The sequence below is a fragment of the Pollicipes pollicipes genome, unplaced genomic scaffold, assembly GCF_011947565.3.
Source record: "Pollicipes pollicipes isolate AB1234 unplaced genomic scaffold, Ppol_2.1 Scaffold_4740;HRSCAF=5597_pilon_pilon_pilon, whole genome shotgun sequence".
Lineage (NCBI taxonomy): Eukaryota > Metazoa > Arthropoda > Thecostraca > Pollicipedomorpha > Pollicipedidae > Pollicipes > Pollicipes pollicipes.
In genome coordinates, this window is record NW_023596545.1 from 30,866,814 (window position 1) to 30,884,473 (window position 17,660).

The following is a 17,660-nucleotide window of genomic DNA, read 5'->3' on the forward strand; positions in this document are numbered from 1 at the left end:
CTGTCTAGATAGACAGATACCTGAACTTTTTGATGGAGAAAATGATTGATGTGCCTACTTCAACTACCATGTTATAATGTACCGTGTTATCAGCCTTCCAAACAAGCTCGTCGATGGCTGATTGATGCACATAAGCGCTGCAGATAGTAAGCTAGGTAAGCGGAGCAAGTAAACTAAGTAAGCTAAGTAGGCGGAGTACGTAAGCTAAGTAAGCTAAGTACGCGGAACGTTTATTTCAAAGACAGCGCGCTGAGGAATAATCAATCATACAGAGGAGGTGTTTATCGCCCTGCATCTTTGTTTAAGCATTTATCGATCATCCACAGAAGAATCGCCGACAAACTTGCCCCATTATGGTGCATCCGATATGTACATAGCACTATGCTGCAACGGGACAAGTGCTGTCCCAGGCGGGCGATGATTAAATGTGTACTTCATTATGCTCAGCGTCAGATGCAGTATGAAAATTTAAACACACACCACGCTCCTGCAGTTTAGTAGAGGGAGTGGGGAAAACTTTGATAATTCAAAGCACAGAGCAGACGTGCGATTGGTGGAAAGATTAATTGCCTGAAGTTTTGCGCAAACGTGTCCTTATGTCGTGAAAATTTAACGGCACTGTCTTGCCAAGCGAAAAGGCGTTAAACTGAGCACAAAACATCATAACACGCACGTTTTTACCCGTGTCTGACGAGAAACATGCAGAAGGCAGACACTTTATAAGTATCCCCGAGAGATTTGCACCTTCTTACTCCTGCTGAGAGGACTGGCCGGGCACAAGCAGGCGAATGTGTTCCCAAAGCTATGCGCAAGCTTGGAAACTATAATATTTTACCGACGCTTATACTGAAAACCGTCTACATGCTGGCACGGTTCGGTTAACACCAGTGTCGGTCTTTTTGTTATATCTTCCATCTCTCTCCGCATGGTAAGTTAAAGTACCGTGGGCTGCGTTTAAGCACTAACTGAGTTACTTGCCTTAAAATACTGTGGGCTGCTTATAAGTATCAACAGTCACCAGCACTGCACTTGTTACCTCTCATCTTTTACGCGCGGTCGGGTGTGGGGGGCTCATTGGACCCATCACCGTGATTTTTTTTCCAGACTAACTTCCGAAAGGTGCGGCGTATCCACGCCTTTCGTGTGGTGTGGCCAAATGTTGTTAGCTTATTAGATGTGCCTTGTGAAGTCGCTAATCTATGGCAGGCCCTAATCGGGCTATGCCTGTCAACGAAGGCAATTCCTAAGGAATCGTACGGTAGTATGCGATAACTGAACGCTGGACGACAACATGCAACTTTGAGATGAATTCCCAGACAACTAGGCAATATAGATAGGATTACGACTCATTCCATCGACCTTGGTTCAGGTACATACATTGGGCCAGGTCAAGGTCAAAATCCAACCGACTTATCCCCGAAACTGACTCTAAGGGTTAGTTTCCCTCGCTGATTTTGAACTTCTTTATCAAAGAGAGGTCAATAGACATCTTGTTTTGGCTTTGTTAAGTTCAGGGGAGATCGCTGGTCTTAACTTGCCCCGATTAGCTTTTTGGTTCGAGAGCTACGCCGCCTGACGCATCTGATGACACTTATTCTAAATTCAAATATCAAGGAAATATAAGAAATTTTGATCGTCTCCACCTTTTGAAGGTCAAATCAGGTCAGTGACCTGATGCGAAACAATAATGGCATTTGGCTTTAACTTGACTAGGCATTTATGTTAAACATGGTTTCGTGAGGAAGTCTAAGGGCACTTCAGACACCGGTCTCGTGTTCGACCTTTTGACCTTGTTTTTGGAGTCCTACCCACTCTATAAGTTTGGTGTCTTACTCTTTTTTACATTTCAGGGGTAAAATCACGCTCCCCATCCTCGAGCGCGTCGCATTCAACCGGCCAACCTGGCTCGTGTTAATTATATCATTTTCTAGCTTTAGAGTATTGAATGACGCTACAGGTATGTGCTGTTACACAGAAGCTGCACTGGTCAAAAAGACTGAGATTGCCGACCGCAAATTGTGCGGAGCTGGAAAGTGCTGGTGGTCTGTTGGTCCGTGGGTGTGTTCCAAAATGTCGCTACTGCGCATGCAGTAACGTTCATCGAACACTCACGAAATTGGCCAGCAAAGATGACCCACTTACCTTTGACGGCCTTCAGCTGACTGCCAACCATCTGTTTCGCAACAAAGGCGGCCATCTTCGCGACTCCTCGCTCTCCGCCGTACCACCGACTGAAAGAAGCGGCACGGTCTCAGCTCACTGACAACCCCGCTAAAAGCCACGCCCAACGGCACGGCTAAAAACGGCTGTCAAAAGCAATTGCCGCAGCAGGCGAACAGGGATTTCTCCGCAGGCTGATAGCGCGCGGCAATCTGGCGACGGAAGTCAGCTGTCGGTCTTCGTCACTGGGCACACAGTGAACGGCATCATCAGCCGTTATGTCCCCCCCCCCCGCCGGGACGGGTCCAGGTAGGGGGAGCATGGGGGCATGCTCCCCTTGGGCCCCGTAAGGTGTTGGCGACACTTCGGGACACCAAATCTCGTGATCAATAGACACCGAAATCTTCACTTCGGAACCACACAACCCTTATTCTCAAGTCACCAAAATCCCAGGGCACCACAAATGGCCTCGAATCTTTATTTTTAAGAGGCACCAAATTTGAGGGGCATCACAGTATCCACGCCGTGTCTCTTGACAAAATTCTGGATCGGTCTATTCAGCAAAAGACGACCAAAGCCTTCACACCGGATCACCATAACGCTTACTTCCAAGAGGCACCTAACTCCAGAGGTACCGCAAATAGCTCCAAACCTTCGCTCTTAAGGGATACCAAGTTCCAGGGGAACAGCAATGCCATGTCTGTCACCCTGACGACATTCTGAACCGATCTTTCCATTCTCCTCCCTTCCGTGTTTGTCCCAATGCCTCAGTCGGTTAGCGTACTTGCGTTCCGATTCACTTACCAGGTGCCGGGAGGGTTCGCGTTGCTTGATATCCTTGCTGTTTTACCCTGGCTATTATGGACTGTGGTCGATAGCAGAGTGCGGTAAAGGCCAAATGACGTCAGAGGGTGAAGGGCAACGTGGAGCGTTGCGGTACGTTAAATGTTCCGCATTTGAAGATATTCAGGCAAGCTATGATGGAAAAGCTCGCTTGTAACTATTGGTATGCTTTTAAGTGCAACAGACTGCCCTAGACAACGTAATTTCACTATTTAGCTTTTCAAAACGTCACCACTTGTTTACGCCATGGACCGTTTGTATGACTTCAGAGTCGCTGCCAGACTGGCCGTGTCAGAAGTGCCACTGTAGCGGAGGGACCAACTCACTTGTAGTACATGAAATTGCCGAGAGACCTTTTTGTTTAAAACCTTAACATTGAGACCTGTCCTGACTTTCAATATGGTCCTTGAGGAGGCGGCCTTTGGGTGATGTTTCTATGACATCAAGCATCTCTGGGTGCCTTCAAAGTGGGAGGCACGAAATAGTAACTCAAAACTTCATACAATTGTGGAACAGTCCCTTTACGCCTTCGCTGTAAGTATAACTAGAAGCACTGCCCAAATTCCTGCATTATGTGTCACGAAACGTTGTTCTTGTTCAGAAATTGCGGTTAACGCGTTGGGCTGGTTGCAAGGTAATTGCTGTCCGTAGCTACTCCGATTCCAGCTGACGCACTGCCGACACGAATAACTCAATGGTCAATACGTCTTGACCTTCAACACAGTATGGCCATTGAGTGGGAGAAGTTCGTGTGACAGTTCCATGACATAATACATAAATGGGCGACTTTAAATTAGGAGGCACGGAATAGGCCGTTCAAAATAGTACCAAACAAGGTCGAATGCGCCTAGCCTGGACACGAGAGGGTATGAATCCTCAAGAAGAAGATAGCTGCAAGCTACAGGAAATTATCTTGAAAATAGCTTTCTCAGTTAAAATCCCCATACACATGTGGAACTGTCCTTTTAAGCCTTCGCTGTCAACTTATAATCTTGGCATGGAGTTTTGCGATTTGATGGTGTTGTCAGGGCTCAAGCAAAAAGCACCACTTTTTTGTACTGAGCCCAAAATGTTATCCCAATAAAATTTAAGGACCATTTTCTTTACAAAACAAACTGAAATGTCTCCGAAGATTCGTACGTTTCATGTTGTTTATCTTGTCAATTTACGGCCAAATGGCAATGAATGCGCACCACCCACTCGCCTGGCATATCAGCCTGTGCAGCTCACTTTGATTGCGGTCAAACTTCACTACATCATGGGCCGGCCATCAGTCACCCCACACCTCTAACCTGTCTGCTGCCGAGCGCATGCGTCGGGACCAGGACTATTCCTCACAGCAGCTTTGTGCTGCAGTACAGTCTACGGTTCCAGAACCAGCGTCAAGGGACTTCCGGGACAACTGGATCAAGGGACAACCGATTTCTTCGTTTTATCTCGTATATCGTGCCACATCAAGGCCGAATGGCGATGCATACCCACCGCCCACTCGTCTGATATGTGAACAGAATCGACCGCAAAGCAGGACAGGTCACTTTGAGTCCGGTCAAACTTCACTACCACGCCGTCGGACGAATGGGCCGGCCATCAATCACTCCACCCCTCTGACCTGTCTGCTGCCGAGGGATGCGCCGGGGTCAGGACTGTTCCGCACAGCAGCTTTGTGCTGCGGCACAGTCTACGATCCAGGCTTGACCTTTGAGAGCCAAGGCAAGCTGGAGCACGAGGGCACTTCATTAATGCTGTGATCGTGCGTGTTGTGGTACCCTGTGGCAGCTTTCTTCGCGGTTTCGCTGCATGTGTGTGTGTGGATACCACCTGGCGTCTTGCTCATTGGCGGCAAGGTATGCGGGTGCTGTGGTGCCTTGTTCAGCTTTTTACGCTGCATGTACGTAAGCTAGGGCCCCACCAGCAGACGCACAGCGGTTGCGCACAATCTGACACTGCTCGACTGCTGGCATTACGATCTGGTGTCCTGCTGAGCTGTTACACTGTACGCACTCGTAAGTGGTCTGTTGCCAGACTGAGCTGGCACGCTGCCCGCGTATGCCTATGTTGCTGCGGCGTGGGGAACTGGGGCGCTCCCAACTTTCTTAGAGTTTTACGCCGATCCTATGAACGTTGGTTGCAAAGAGACTGTCAGAGACTGCCGTGTGTCTCCAGCTTGAGAGAACTTCTGCCACCTCTGACACGTGGCCTGGTGGCTTATTCAGCTGATGCGCAGTATTAAGACATCGTGCAATGTCAAGCAACTACGCTATACCTGTACACAATCTGGTGCCCTGCTCAGCTGCTAGCACAGCTGCCTCGCTGAACGTGCCTATGTTATCTGGTCCCCTGGTCAACCGGTACACCGTGCACACACAACATGCAACATCAGATATTGATGCCCCGCTCATCCGCGCCCTGTTGCACGCACACATGCTGGAACAAATGCTTGATATAGCGTGCGGGCCGCCCCTTTTTTCCTCAGCCTCTCCCTTTTCTGTAGCACTACAAACGGCTTCCTGACAGGAAGTTAAAAATTAGTGTCATCTATGACGTAAAAGAGAGTTGAAACCACCTGGTGATTCTCGCTCCATCCTCGCTTAACATTAGCGTGACGTCACTGGTGCCGTGACTTGATCACGTGGCGGGCCGCCAGACACCAAACGTAATGCTGAGGGACAACCGGAACATCGGAATATTCGTACACGTAATTTGAAAGCCGTAAACTGGATGCCCATATTACCAGCCAGCCGATTACGTATAATTTTAGGGCGAATTTGATGACATGCTTTGCAAGCCTTTGCAACAAGCCATTAAAATACAATGTCATGAAAAGTGACGACGCACATACGAGACTTGTTCGCAAGAAAGTGGCAGGAACATCGGACTGTCTTCGCGTCAATATCAAAGAAACCGTCGCGGGCAGATGTATCTGACCAGCGAGCCGACTGTCTATAATTTAACGACGATAACGATAATGCGCATGACAACCCTAAGCGGCAAGCCATAGCAATACGCTCGCTCTTATATGGCCTCGCACAGGTGATGGCACGTGGCCGTGCCACCCCCGGTGGTACAAGTGGGTGACGAGCGTGGCGAGTCTGTTGTCCGCAGTCAAGTTTTGGCTCCAGATGCGCCGGTTGCGCGCCAGATGTGCCATTCCCCGTCCGTGTCTATCTACATTCCGCCGTGCTCGGTCCGTACCTGCCTACATTCCGCCGTGCTCGGCCCGTACCTGCCTACATTACGCCGTGCTCGGCCCGTACCTGCCTACGTTACGTTGTGCTCAGTCTGTACTTGTCTACGGGGCCGGCCGTGCTCGATCCGTGCTTTTGCGCGGCACCGACAGTGCTCGGCCCCCTCGCTGTCGGCATAATCACCGTGAGTGACGAGCCACGTACGCCATGTCATTTAGATGTTTATGCGCATTGCTATGTTTGACACCGAAGTGGAATGTGGGTGGAATTATAGATAGCCGAACAATGACAGGTGCAGAGGACGAATATCTATTTGCGATTGTGTTATTTTTAGCCGAAGCAACGTCATATGCACAGCTAATGAATCGCTGGGCGCTGCATACAGGAGTCAGGGCACTCCCATTGTTGCATTTATTCCACCCCCGAGCATAGTCTGTTCGGCCACGGCCACTCAAAAGCCGCGATGATGTGAACTCACAGGCTGGCGTGTGGACGAAGTCGTATGGGCAGCTTGCGCGGCTATCGAAGCTGATTCATGGCTGGCTGTGCTTTGTCGTCGGGTGTGACTCGCTTTGTCTTTCGTGGTAGCATTTGTGCCTCGGAACAAAGAATGGCCTATCAATTCATTCCTGACCCCAAGTCAACGAATTTGTCGTAATAGCGAAGTTTCATTATGTTATTGCCTACGAAACTATCTTATATACGTATAGCTTCGTCTAACACTCCGTCGTCGCATCATGTTGAACCATGCCCTTGAAATTGCCTCCGCTGAACGACATGGCCTAAACTTAACCTGCTACAGTCCAGCGACGTTACAAGATAGGCATAATTAAGTTATACCAAAATATCTGCTATCCAACAGCCTATAATTAAGTAAAGATTGACCCGGCTTCGTAGTCGCTGGCGTTGTCGCAATAGCCATTTGTCAACAGTATCACTTAAGCCATTTGTTAACATATCAGCCAAACCTTTGGACGGGAGCGTTCGGAAATTATCTTGTAAAAAACTTCGAAGGGTCAAATTGCCCCGCCAGGGAGCGCGTGCTAACCAGCACTCCCTAGCGCAGGCAATTCGAACCTCACATGTGCTACATGTACTCGTACATGTACATGTACGTTCTTTGCGAGGTGAAGTAACACTGGTGTTTCACCTCGCAATGAACACATGTACGGTCAACGCTCAGCGCAGGATGCTAGCCGGCTGCCGCATACGGGGAAGAATGCGCAGGGGTAACGGAAGTTCTCCTGAGGTGGGCAGAGGGGGAGATAGCCGTTTGGTTCCTTCTTTTTAGTCAACGCCCATGGACGACCAATAGTAAATTTTAAGAAAGTTGTAGTTTATTCCTTCGTTGGAACTCGCCCCCTGCGTGGGCGTGTTCACTTCCCATACCGATTTAATGCTAGAGACTTTGCCGCAATTTAAGTTCGCAAAACCAGTGATCATGCTTGTCATTTAATACCACCAGATCGGTTCGCGGATATATGCACCAGTAGTAATGATATACTTGTCGCTGTTAAGAAGGCAACCTGATGTCCACCCTGCCTATCTCCAACAGTCCGCACGTGCAAGTTTCCTTTCTCATACTGATCGCACTTGCATTGCTATGTACATGAACTCGCCCTCTGTTTCGGTTGGATCGTAGCTTGCGCGTAGATTGGCGTGAGACGTAAATCGCCACACTTCCCATCAAATTCCACACGCTTGGCCTCCAGGCTATATGCACCCATCCCCCGCAGTTTGCTCATTATCGGTGCGAAGGCAGCCCGATGTCCCGGCCGCCCATCGGTATGATGAGCTCTCACTGAGCTATCCCCTCCCCCAGCACCATCCCAACCACACCTCATCCCCCTAAGAACTCACCAGCTGCGCCTCTGAACGTATAATCTGGAGCCTTTTCGATGGCTCGAGCAGTGTTAAACGCGTTGCCGGAAATGGCGACGTTAAAAACAGCAGTAAAAAGCACCCGGGGGACCTCACCAAAGCGGCCAGACGGCATTCTGACAGCCTCAGCTGTTATCGGCGAAACAGCCGGTTGAGGAACGACACGAAAAGGCCGGCAACATTAATCAGATGCCGTGAGAGAGAAAACAGTGGCCTGCGTTCCGTTTGCTGTGTGTGCGCTATAGTGCTGGCGCGAGCCGATTCTACCCAAAATTCCTGCGCTTCTCTTCGTGCAAAATGGGATCCAGCGTGGAAACGCGAGGGCTAGAAAATACTTGTACTGGTGAGTTAAGAGCAGAGCGCGAAACAAGCAATGTAAAGTAAAGGCTGAGGCACGATTTCCCTTTGTCTATCCCCAGCACAGTTCACGCAGACATTTCAGAATTTCTGATGTCTCGGGCGGTCCGCGCGCACGCCCAAGAAGCGCGTGTCGGCGAAGGGCGTCTGTCTGACCACGAGGTGGCAGCACCGCGCCGGGACAAGCCGGCTGGGGGCCGGTGGCTCCAGCCAGTTGTGTGACATTTTGAGAGGAAAGCGGGAAAATGCCGACAAAGCAAGCCACGTGTCATGTGCAGTGCCGCCAATTTCGTTTTTTGTCAACTATTCAAGGTAGATGGACAGTAGAATGCAGACCGACTGGCTGTTACATAAGAGCTGTGCAATTCAGACCATCGGTACGATTCCATATCACTTGCGTAGACGGGATAACATATTTTTCAACCCATGCTAAAATCGTCTATTCAAGTATTGTGATGGCGGTATTGAAGTTCATGCACTGGAACCAAGGGCATAGTAATATAAGCATCGATATGTTCTCTGTTTCTGTGCTGCTTTGTACAGCTCTACTGCACGTACCTCTGGTTAGCTGTGGTGGGGCGCTGGACAGCCTGCGCTATGTGAATGAACCGCTGGAAGCCAACGCCAGCGGTAAGCAAGACCGCTGCCTTACAACTTCTATTTTTTCCATCCGCGGCATACATCACGTCCCCTCCTTTTGCAACCCTGCAACCATTTTTCCTACTCAAGGTCTGACAATTGCGTGATGACAATGGTAAGTGACGATGCAGTGGTGACAATGGTGACTACGGCAAGGACAAAGGCGTGCCAAAATAGGAGCGTGTCAAGGACTTGGCTTAGGCGGGCCCTTTTTTCCCAAGCCGCAAAATAAGTTGGCTCTTGCCGCGTCCGATGGGCTTCCCAGATTGGTCTTGCCTCTCCTAATTTGAATATCAAAACCGTCTTTTTTAGATTTTTGGCGCTTTTTTTAGCGTTCCATGCACCTGGAGGCTGTGGTGGACTTCAGATGTTCGTGAGACCTTGATTGTTTTTGCGGGCGCCCACGATTTTCTTGCTTCGCAGTGTATCTACGCAGACGCTACGTGGGGGCATGGCTCCACGTCTTTTTATTTCCGCCTCTCACAACCAGTCATCACACGGTACCAGACGTAACCGACAGGAACCGGACGAAACTGAACGAACCGGGCGGGACTGGGCAGAAGCGAACAGAACCGAACGAACCATACGGGACTGAGCGGAAGCGGACGGGACCGAGCGTGATAGAATGGGAACAGACGTTCTAGAGTAAAATCGGATGCGATCGCTCGCGTCTGGATGAAACTAGGCGGAGCCTGACTTGACTGAAAAGGAGTAGGCAGACGTATGCATAGATGTATTATGTATGTATGCATGCATGTTTGCCAGTGTGTATACACATACGCATAATATGGGTGTGGATGTACGTATGTATGTCTGTTTTATGTGTGTGTGTTTGGAAGTATGCAGGCTCGCATGCATGTGTGTATATGTGTATGTATGCATGCACGTATGCATATATTTCACCGCACACATATACATTGTTTTCCGTGTTAAGCTTCTTAACTGCCAGAATAACGCCGAAATGAGCAAAGATTTTCTGACGAGCCAACTTCCTGAAAGCATTGGCGACTTGTTCAGAATGACGCAAAACGACACCCGCTAGACACGGAAACATCGATTGGATCAAGCATTTCCAAACGAGCTGAAGATTGCTTACCGTTGTTTGTATGCGTCCAGAATTATCGGAAAGCACTTTTGTAGATGTTTTCGAACCATTTGTCTAACCCTCTACATCAAGTCGATAGCTGAGAAGCTAAAACGATCCCATTTCATAAGTAAATATTAAATCGTCTACTTTTCACGAGGAGTAAACAAAGCAGTGTGGTGTTATATGTATGCAGCGAGCGTATAGAAAACATTAACTAACTCGTGCGGCTGGCGGTCAAAATGAAATGCAAGAGCAACACTTGCAATAAGGCCGTAAGCACACAAACGTTCCTAAAGTTTGTGCACACACATGCAGGCCTGTGCGGGAGACCCTCGAAACATCGATTACCTCTTGCTGGCCCCCGGGTGCAACCAGCAGCCAGTTTGTTATCAGGTGGTTGTACTTACAGGCGACAATCTGGATGATCAGCGCCTTAATTTGACTGGAATTTTTCCAACCCTGTGCGTCTTCAAAACGCACATACTATGGTTATATGATTTTTGCACCGGTAAAAGATTAGTGGAGGACCAAGTCCTAGTGCGATGTCAAATTTTTTAAGTCATTACTTCTCCCTGCTCTCTTTTAATGACTGTTGCCTCATCTGGCACTCAAATTAGCCAGCTTTTTTGTTTGTGTGTTCATTGTCTTTCGTTGTTGGTTGGCCGATAGTGTAGCAGCTTATTCATTCTCTGTTTGTGTGATGTTGCCGCATGGTCGTGTTGTGAATGACTCGCATTCATTTCGTCTTTCTAGACATCCTGTGTTCAAGCCGTAGTGATGTCAGAGCAGACCACTAGACGTCGAATACGTTAGACTTGTCAAAAAATTGCACGCCTTCTTGTTGGAGCTGTGCGAAAATGAGTCATGCGTAGCAACTAATGCAGATGGTGGGACCCGGGTCATAATGACATCAGTCACAGTATGTCTGTGGAGCATCCAGTTATTGCGCGAGGGCCGGAAAAAGAATCTTAAAAATGCTAAGACATTTTAAAAATGTAGAATCCCGTTAATCTCCTTTTCTTTCAAAACAACGGCAAAGGCTGGTAACGAATCTCACAGGGCGTATGTAGTTTTTTGGTAACGAATCTCACAGGGTTTATGTAGTTTTTATGTGTTTTTTTTTTGTTTGCCAGACGATGAAATTGTTGCTAGTTTTGTAATGTGTCGCGTGTTAGTATAAGATGTGTAACTGAATTAGTATATGCTGGTACGAGCCACGACTTGGCAAATAAGCCTTGCTATATATTTGCACGTGATATCCGTTATACCATATGGTACCGGTATATGAATATCATTTTTTCGGCGGATCTGCATCATCTGCTTCTTATCATACTAATCAATGACAAAGTGATGATAACCGTTTGTACGATGGACTACGGTGCGAAATTTAAATTTTTGTCTAAAATATCATCACCGTTTTTTCCTACCGACACAATTTATCGACGACGTTTGTCGGGTGAAGATTAAAAAACATGCTTGTAAAGGGGTCTATCGTGATAAAAATGCGGCTGGATGGTTGTAAGCAGAATCATGCTTTTGTGGTTTGGTGTGACGCCAGATTTCTTCCCATGGAAACTTTTCAAAACTTTTTTAAAACATTCGGTGGCATATCTGGCGCGGAGGCAACAAAGGACCATATGCTCGGCCTCGTCAGTGTCCATAGCTCTCCTCCAATACAAGACAAGGGTCCCTGCTCATAGGCATGCAGTTCTAATACAGCTTGCATATCTGAACATGACCTGCGATGAATGATCCTCAAATTAAATGATTATTAAATCACACATTGCTCGACACAGAGCATATGTACACAAGATTTTCTCTAGCAACACTTGAAAACGCAATTATGGAACAACAGACGCAAAATTCACACAACTGATTTCAAGCATCATTTAAAAATTGTTTGGACAAGTTCATTCCGTCTAAAAATCTTACCTACAGCTAAATTCAGGCAGGTTAGGTGGTGAGATTAGTGTCGAGGATGTATGCAGAACCTGAAGTAGGCCAACCTCGATGGGCCCTTGTGGCTCTTTGTTGGCCTGACGTATTTATGAGTCATGTCTCTATGACAACGCACTCGGTATTCAATGCCCTGGACCGATGCACACAGCTGATTGCCAGGCGTGATATTCTCCTAGATTTTAGGTGAACTAAAGGCATGAAATAAAAATGTCTAGGAAGAGTCGTGTTTAAGATAATAAACCTATTACTAGTGAAAAAGATGCGACTTGGTCTGTCAATGAAATTGATGAGTTTTTAGTTACAACAATATGTAGTTATTTTAGAAACTGGATTACAAAATACATGTAAATTTCATGCCAGTGAAATAACATGAAAACGATCATTTTCTGGTCAGAGAGTTTAGTACGTGCTAAAACTTCTTTGAAACATCTTAAAACCCATCATACAACTTTTCAGCGCATTAATCCACTGTGAAACGGCTATTAGTGTTATAGACCATGTCAGCTAATTGAGCCACGGCTGAAAGCAACGATTACCTACTTACTAAGATCGTAGGCCGAAACGGTTGAGCGGTTTCAACGTAATGCCTTTGATTCCCTATATGTTGATGAGGAGGCGTTGGCGTAACGCAGACCGATTATTGTCTTCAGACACATGTGGTTCTCTCAACATCTTAAGAACAGTGGCGTGAAACGGATTTTTATGTTTTGGATTACCTTATTTCTCCCGATATGTTAAGCTTTTCATGAGAGGGTATTGACGCCCTAAAATACAAATCAACAGCAATTCGCCTGAGAGTCATTATTGCATTTGTTATCCATGAAAAATTAACCATAATCAAAACTGGCAACAGCAGCAGTGAGTTAACTATCATTCCAGAAGAGTCTCCTCGACCACGGAGTAGTCCCGCCTGACCACACCCCACACCGCGTCACATCCCAACCACAGCCTGCACGAGGCTATTCGTTCCAACGCCTTCTTTTAGACGGCAGACACAATCGAAATAGGCCAGCGACCGGGCGGGATGCAGGAGCCGTGTCAGGCCAGGTCATTGGGAGGATTGATGACCAGCTCAGACGTCGGGATGCGCGGCGGCTGAGTCGCGGATCACACGCGTCATGGCTTAACGTCACGCCGCGTCCTGCGGGCTCGGCGTTCGGCCCAGCCCGGCCATTGATTTGAGCCAGCCCGTTACGGCAAAATTAACCCATCAAATAAACATCGAAATCCATCCACCGTCGCGAAATGCGCCGCGGGGCTGTTCAGGTCGTCCGGCACTCTCCTCCCGGCACCATTTGGAGCTAAGCCCTGATAGCTGCGAGGGCGGAGCTGACTGGGGCCGGCCGGCACTAGGGCGGAGGCGGCGTCCCCAGCCGCGCGGGCTGGGACTGAGGCCGGTCGGCACCTAGGGCGGCGGTGAAGTCCCTAGCCGCGCGGGCTGAGACTGAGGCCGGCCGGCACCAGGGCGGGTTAAGATCATCGGATAAAGTCAGTTCGGAGAGATCGCCCCAGCAGGTATTTGTGCTTAGACGCGAAAACGTACCTTCAATCACCCTTTCAAAAGCAGGCAGGTCGTAGCGTTGCTCCCACTTCCTCAGCAATGCATTGAGGTTCTTGCTGACATTATAAACGTAAAAGAACGGGTCTTAGTTAAAAGGCGACAGTTTCCCGCCAAAAGGTGACACAAAACTGTGAACCCTAAACTAAAGGACGAGAGAGTTAAACACGTCCACAAGTACATCCGTTTGATGACTAAGACCCAGCTGGGCGGGTTGGCTCGCTGACTGGCCCACAAACGCCGATCACAACAGCGGCAGGGCGCGCCCACCTCTGGCACGAGGCCCGGCAGCCCCATCACGGGCGGGCCCGGCGAGGAAAGTGGCGGGGATCCCCAGCCCGCCATCTCAATGGTGGGACCAGTGAAGAAAGACGCAGGGTTCCCCAGCCGGCAGCCGCTTATGAGGCCAAGTTAAACCATAGGCCTCAAGAACGCAAGTTTTCGTCAAAACTTCGAGAGAACATTCTTAGTCGTCTGGCATCCCAGGAACAGCTCAGAAATCCTTTTAGCATTGCATCGGATGGCATGGTTATTCAAAACTTTAGTTTTAATTCAAAACGATCTTTCAGCTGCTAAAAGCAGCGTGAAAAATTCCAGATACACTCGGAATGGAAGGATGTGCATCAACCACTGGACCGCACCCCTTCATCACGCCGCTGCACCACATGGACTACACCACCTCACCACACCGTTGTATCACATCGACTGCATCCCTTCACCACATCGCTGCACAACATGGACTGCACTCCTTTACCCCACCGCTGTGTCACTTAGACTGCATCCCTTCACCACGCCGCTGCTTAACATGGACTACGCCTCTAGTAACCGCTCCACTGCATCACATAAACTGCACCCCCGCTACCACACCATTGCACCACGTAAACTGCACCCCCGTTACCACACAGCCGACCCATCGCGACGCCAACCTATGGTTTACATAGACACGTTTTCGTCATCAACGTAAAGTGCTAAACCTTTATTTACATTTGCACATCTCGGGTAAGATAATTGGCCAATTTCAAACTATGTTTTTTCAATTTCAAACAATTTCAAACTTCTAATGCTGTGTCGTGCTCAGTATGTGTTGCATATTCGTAAAACTATCTTGGAAATGAATTAATTGATGACGACATCTTTACAAAATAAACTATAGTTCCATGGAGTTATCTGGAGCCAAGCTATCCGTTACAGAGATAAGACGCCGTTGCCCATCCGATCGCATGTAAACGAGCGGATATTTGGCTGTTGTTGCTCGTCCTGCTGTCTGAATGTAACATAACCTGTTGAATTCAGGTGGCTTGTTGCGCCTTAGATTAATCCATTCATCGTCAGCTTAAATGACAAAGTTCACTCAGGAAGTGTTTATTTTCGTCACCATGTACCAATAAGTTATGCTTTGTGGATTTGGTTTCATGTTTTCAAATCATACCAAAGCGCAGAAGTGAAGTGAAAAAGGTGGTACATGGCCATGAAATGCACATCTTGTGAGAAAAAATCGACTGTTTTGATATTCCTGGCGACAAGCTATGGGTCCCGCTCCTACTTATCCCATTATTCCTGCACTTCACAATTGTTTCCAAATCTGGCCAAGTCTGCTAATGCCAACGTGAAAACAGCTTGTGATTACGTTGCCATTGCGGGTGCGCTTGGAGCCCATTGACCAGTTTGAGGCATGTTTCGTACCGCAATGAACGACTAAACCTCCTTACAGGGCAAAAACTTACGGCGAGGGTCGTCGCGGCGGATCAACCTGTGTCCATGTGCAAAATGACAAGAGAATCCATGCAGCCGTCTGTGCTTCACGTCCAGCAAAACAAAAAGTGGACGGACGGACAGACAGACGTACACCAAAGAAAATCGTGAATTAGATTTTCAGACATATCGCGCACTTGACAAACAAAGCAGGAACCGTTCATGAATTATATTACGCACGGAGGAGAGTGCTTTCGATCGAGTGTAATGGAAGCATGACGAGGGAGGGAGGGGAAGGGCTTCGACATCGTGACGTTACGGTCAGGTGTTGTTGAAAATGTCTCAAAAATGTTTTCATAAAGGTTTAGCCTTGAAGCTACATACCGTTGGCTCCTTTCATGACAAGCATCACGCCAGTTCTCTCATATACACGCTGGTTCCCGCGCTTATGCTTATATACTGGGTATATCAGTAAATTACAGTATAGAATGTCCGATGCGATAGTGGTAAGTGCCCTACAAAGTTGTGGGGCGCCTTTCTTCTCCCCACTTCTGTGCACGCAACGTCAAAAATTGCCAAAGTTCGCTGAGAACGGCTGGCTCACTCACGCTTCTCAATTGGTCGTCCCTGTTATAGGTTGTGTGGCTGTAAACATCCGATTTCCGGAGTATGTGAAGAAGTGTGGATCGAAGCCTCGCGTATCCGAATCGAATCGATCCGAATCTCCGAATCGGTCCGATCCGTATATTTGTGCACAACGATAACCATGCGGAATTCGCTACGCAAAGCTTTGTGTACGACGTTTTGTGCAGCCTAATTGTGACATGAAGGTTCTCGTGCGCAGCGTTCCGTCCGGAGACATATGACGCGAGGTTTTGTCCTGTCACGATCGCGAAGCAATTAATCCATATCTATGACATGCTCGTCAAAAACATGCATACGTGCGTGCGTGCGTGCGTGCGTGCGTGTGTGTGAGAAAATGCACGCTTGAGCGTGCATGATACTTCAGACATTCCACACGAGCCGCTACTCCTGCGAGACGCTCATGCGTGGAATGAGGATCGCGCATAATCCCTGAAGCTTGATTTGTGTGTCGGTCTCTATTTCTGTCACAAGGAAAAATCGATGCTTGCGCATTGCTGTTTTACGCGTGGTAACACGGTTCGGGAGGTGGCCGCCGATCCTCGAGTGCCGTTTGCATGTGGCCGTTGCCCGCCTCTTACAGATGACGTAATGATAGCACAGAGCAATGATTGATATGGATGCAGAGATAGATAGCAAGCTTAGATAGCAATGATAGATAGCACTGGCAGCGGTGCGACGGCCGGTACTTCAACCACCAACCAGCAGCCTTTTCTGAAAGCTGGCGTTAGTCACGTGCAGACTGATGGACGGTGCTCGCAGTACGTAGGCGTATGTTCAGCCCGGTTGCAGTTTACAACTGTCATCAGGAGCCGTCAATGCTATGGCCTCATAACGTTTGATCGATGAATCGTCTCGGCGTAATCCAGGTTGTGGCACGGTGTAACAAAAAGCATTGACAAGGCCGAGTTCTCGAGCTGGGCTGTGGCGCACCGAACCGCAGCACCCTTGAGCATAGGAATGTGCACACGGTAGCAAAATTAAAAATGAATGGAGGCCTGAGCAGCAATTGCATAGGAGTGCATGACACTCTCTGCGCAGCTTTTTGCCAGCGCTCGTAACAGCGACCAGCCGACCATCCAGTGACACTTCTTGACGGTGTCAGTACCGGTACATAGGTCACGCACGATGCCCTTCTCACCTGAGCTCGCCTCTGAAGCACTCCACCCAGCTCAGTCACATCGCCGCGACGCTGGGGCGTCTGACTTCGAGACGTTCGGCGGGAGTGGCGCCCCGAGCTGGCCACAGCCGGGGGCGGCACTCCGGAGTTCGTCAGGCACGGCGCAGCACGCGGGAGTTACCCAGCAGCGGAGTGGGTTCAAGACTCTGACCGCTGCGGTGTGGGCGCTGCCATGTTGCGGCTATTGATTGTAAACTGTGGTATGGAACGCTTGTGCTGCCACCTAGACGAAAAGCGTTGTACCATCATTTCTCGGCTTTTATGGCAGGTGTCAGAGAAATAGAGAAAGGCGAATACGTGCATGTTTACATAAACAGGCACCGGCTGCAATGCAGATGGCATGCGATAAGCATTCAAATCACGCTTATAAGAGCGGTTTTCCGAATATGCCAGCGCGATTCATGGTGACTGGACTGTCACAAACATAGTTTGTTTCCCAAAGCTAGACCAATTCATCGGAGGTAGTGAAACTGACAG

General features: G+C 48.6%; 1 protein-coding gene across 2 annotated transcripts in view; it reads right to left on the minus strand.

The window, feature by feature from the left end:
* Positions 1-17,363, minus strand: part of cpx (synaptic transmission protein complexin) — an 84,762-nt gene extending 67,399 nt beyond the window's left edge. For both annotated transcript variants that reach the window (XM_037221511.1, XM_037221509.1), the window contains exons 1-2: positions 17,145-17,363; positions 2,143-2,231 (exon numbers count right to left, since the gene is read on the minus strand). The gene's annotated coding sequence lies outside the window, so the exon portion shown is untranslated. The remainder of the gene's footprint in view (positions 1-2,142; positions 2,232-17,144) is intronic.
* Between the last annotated feature and the right edge of the window lie 297 nt (positions 17,364-17,660).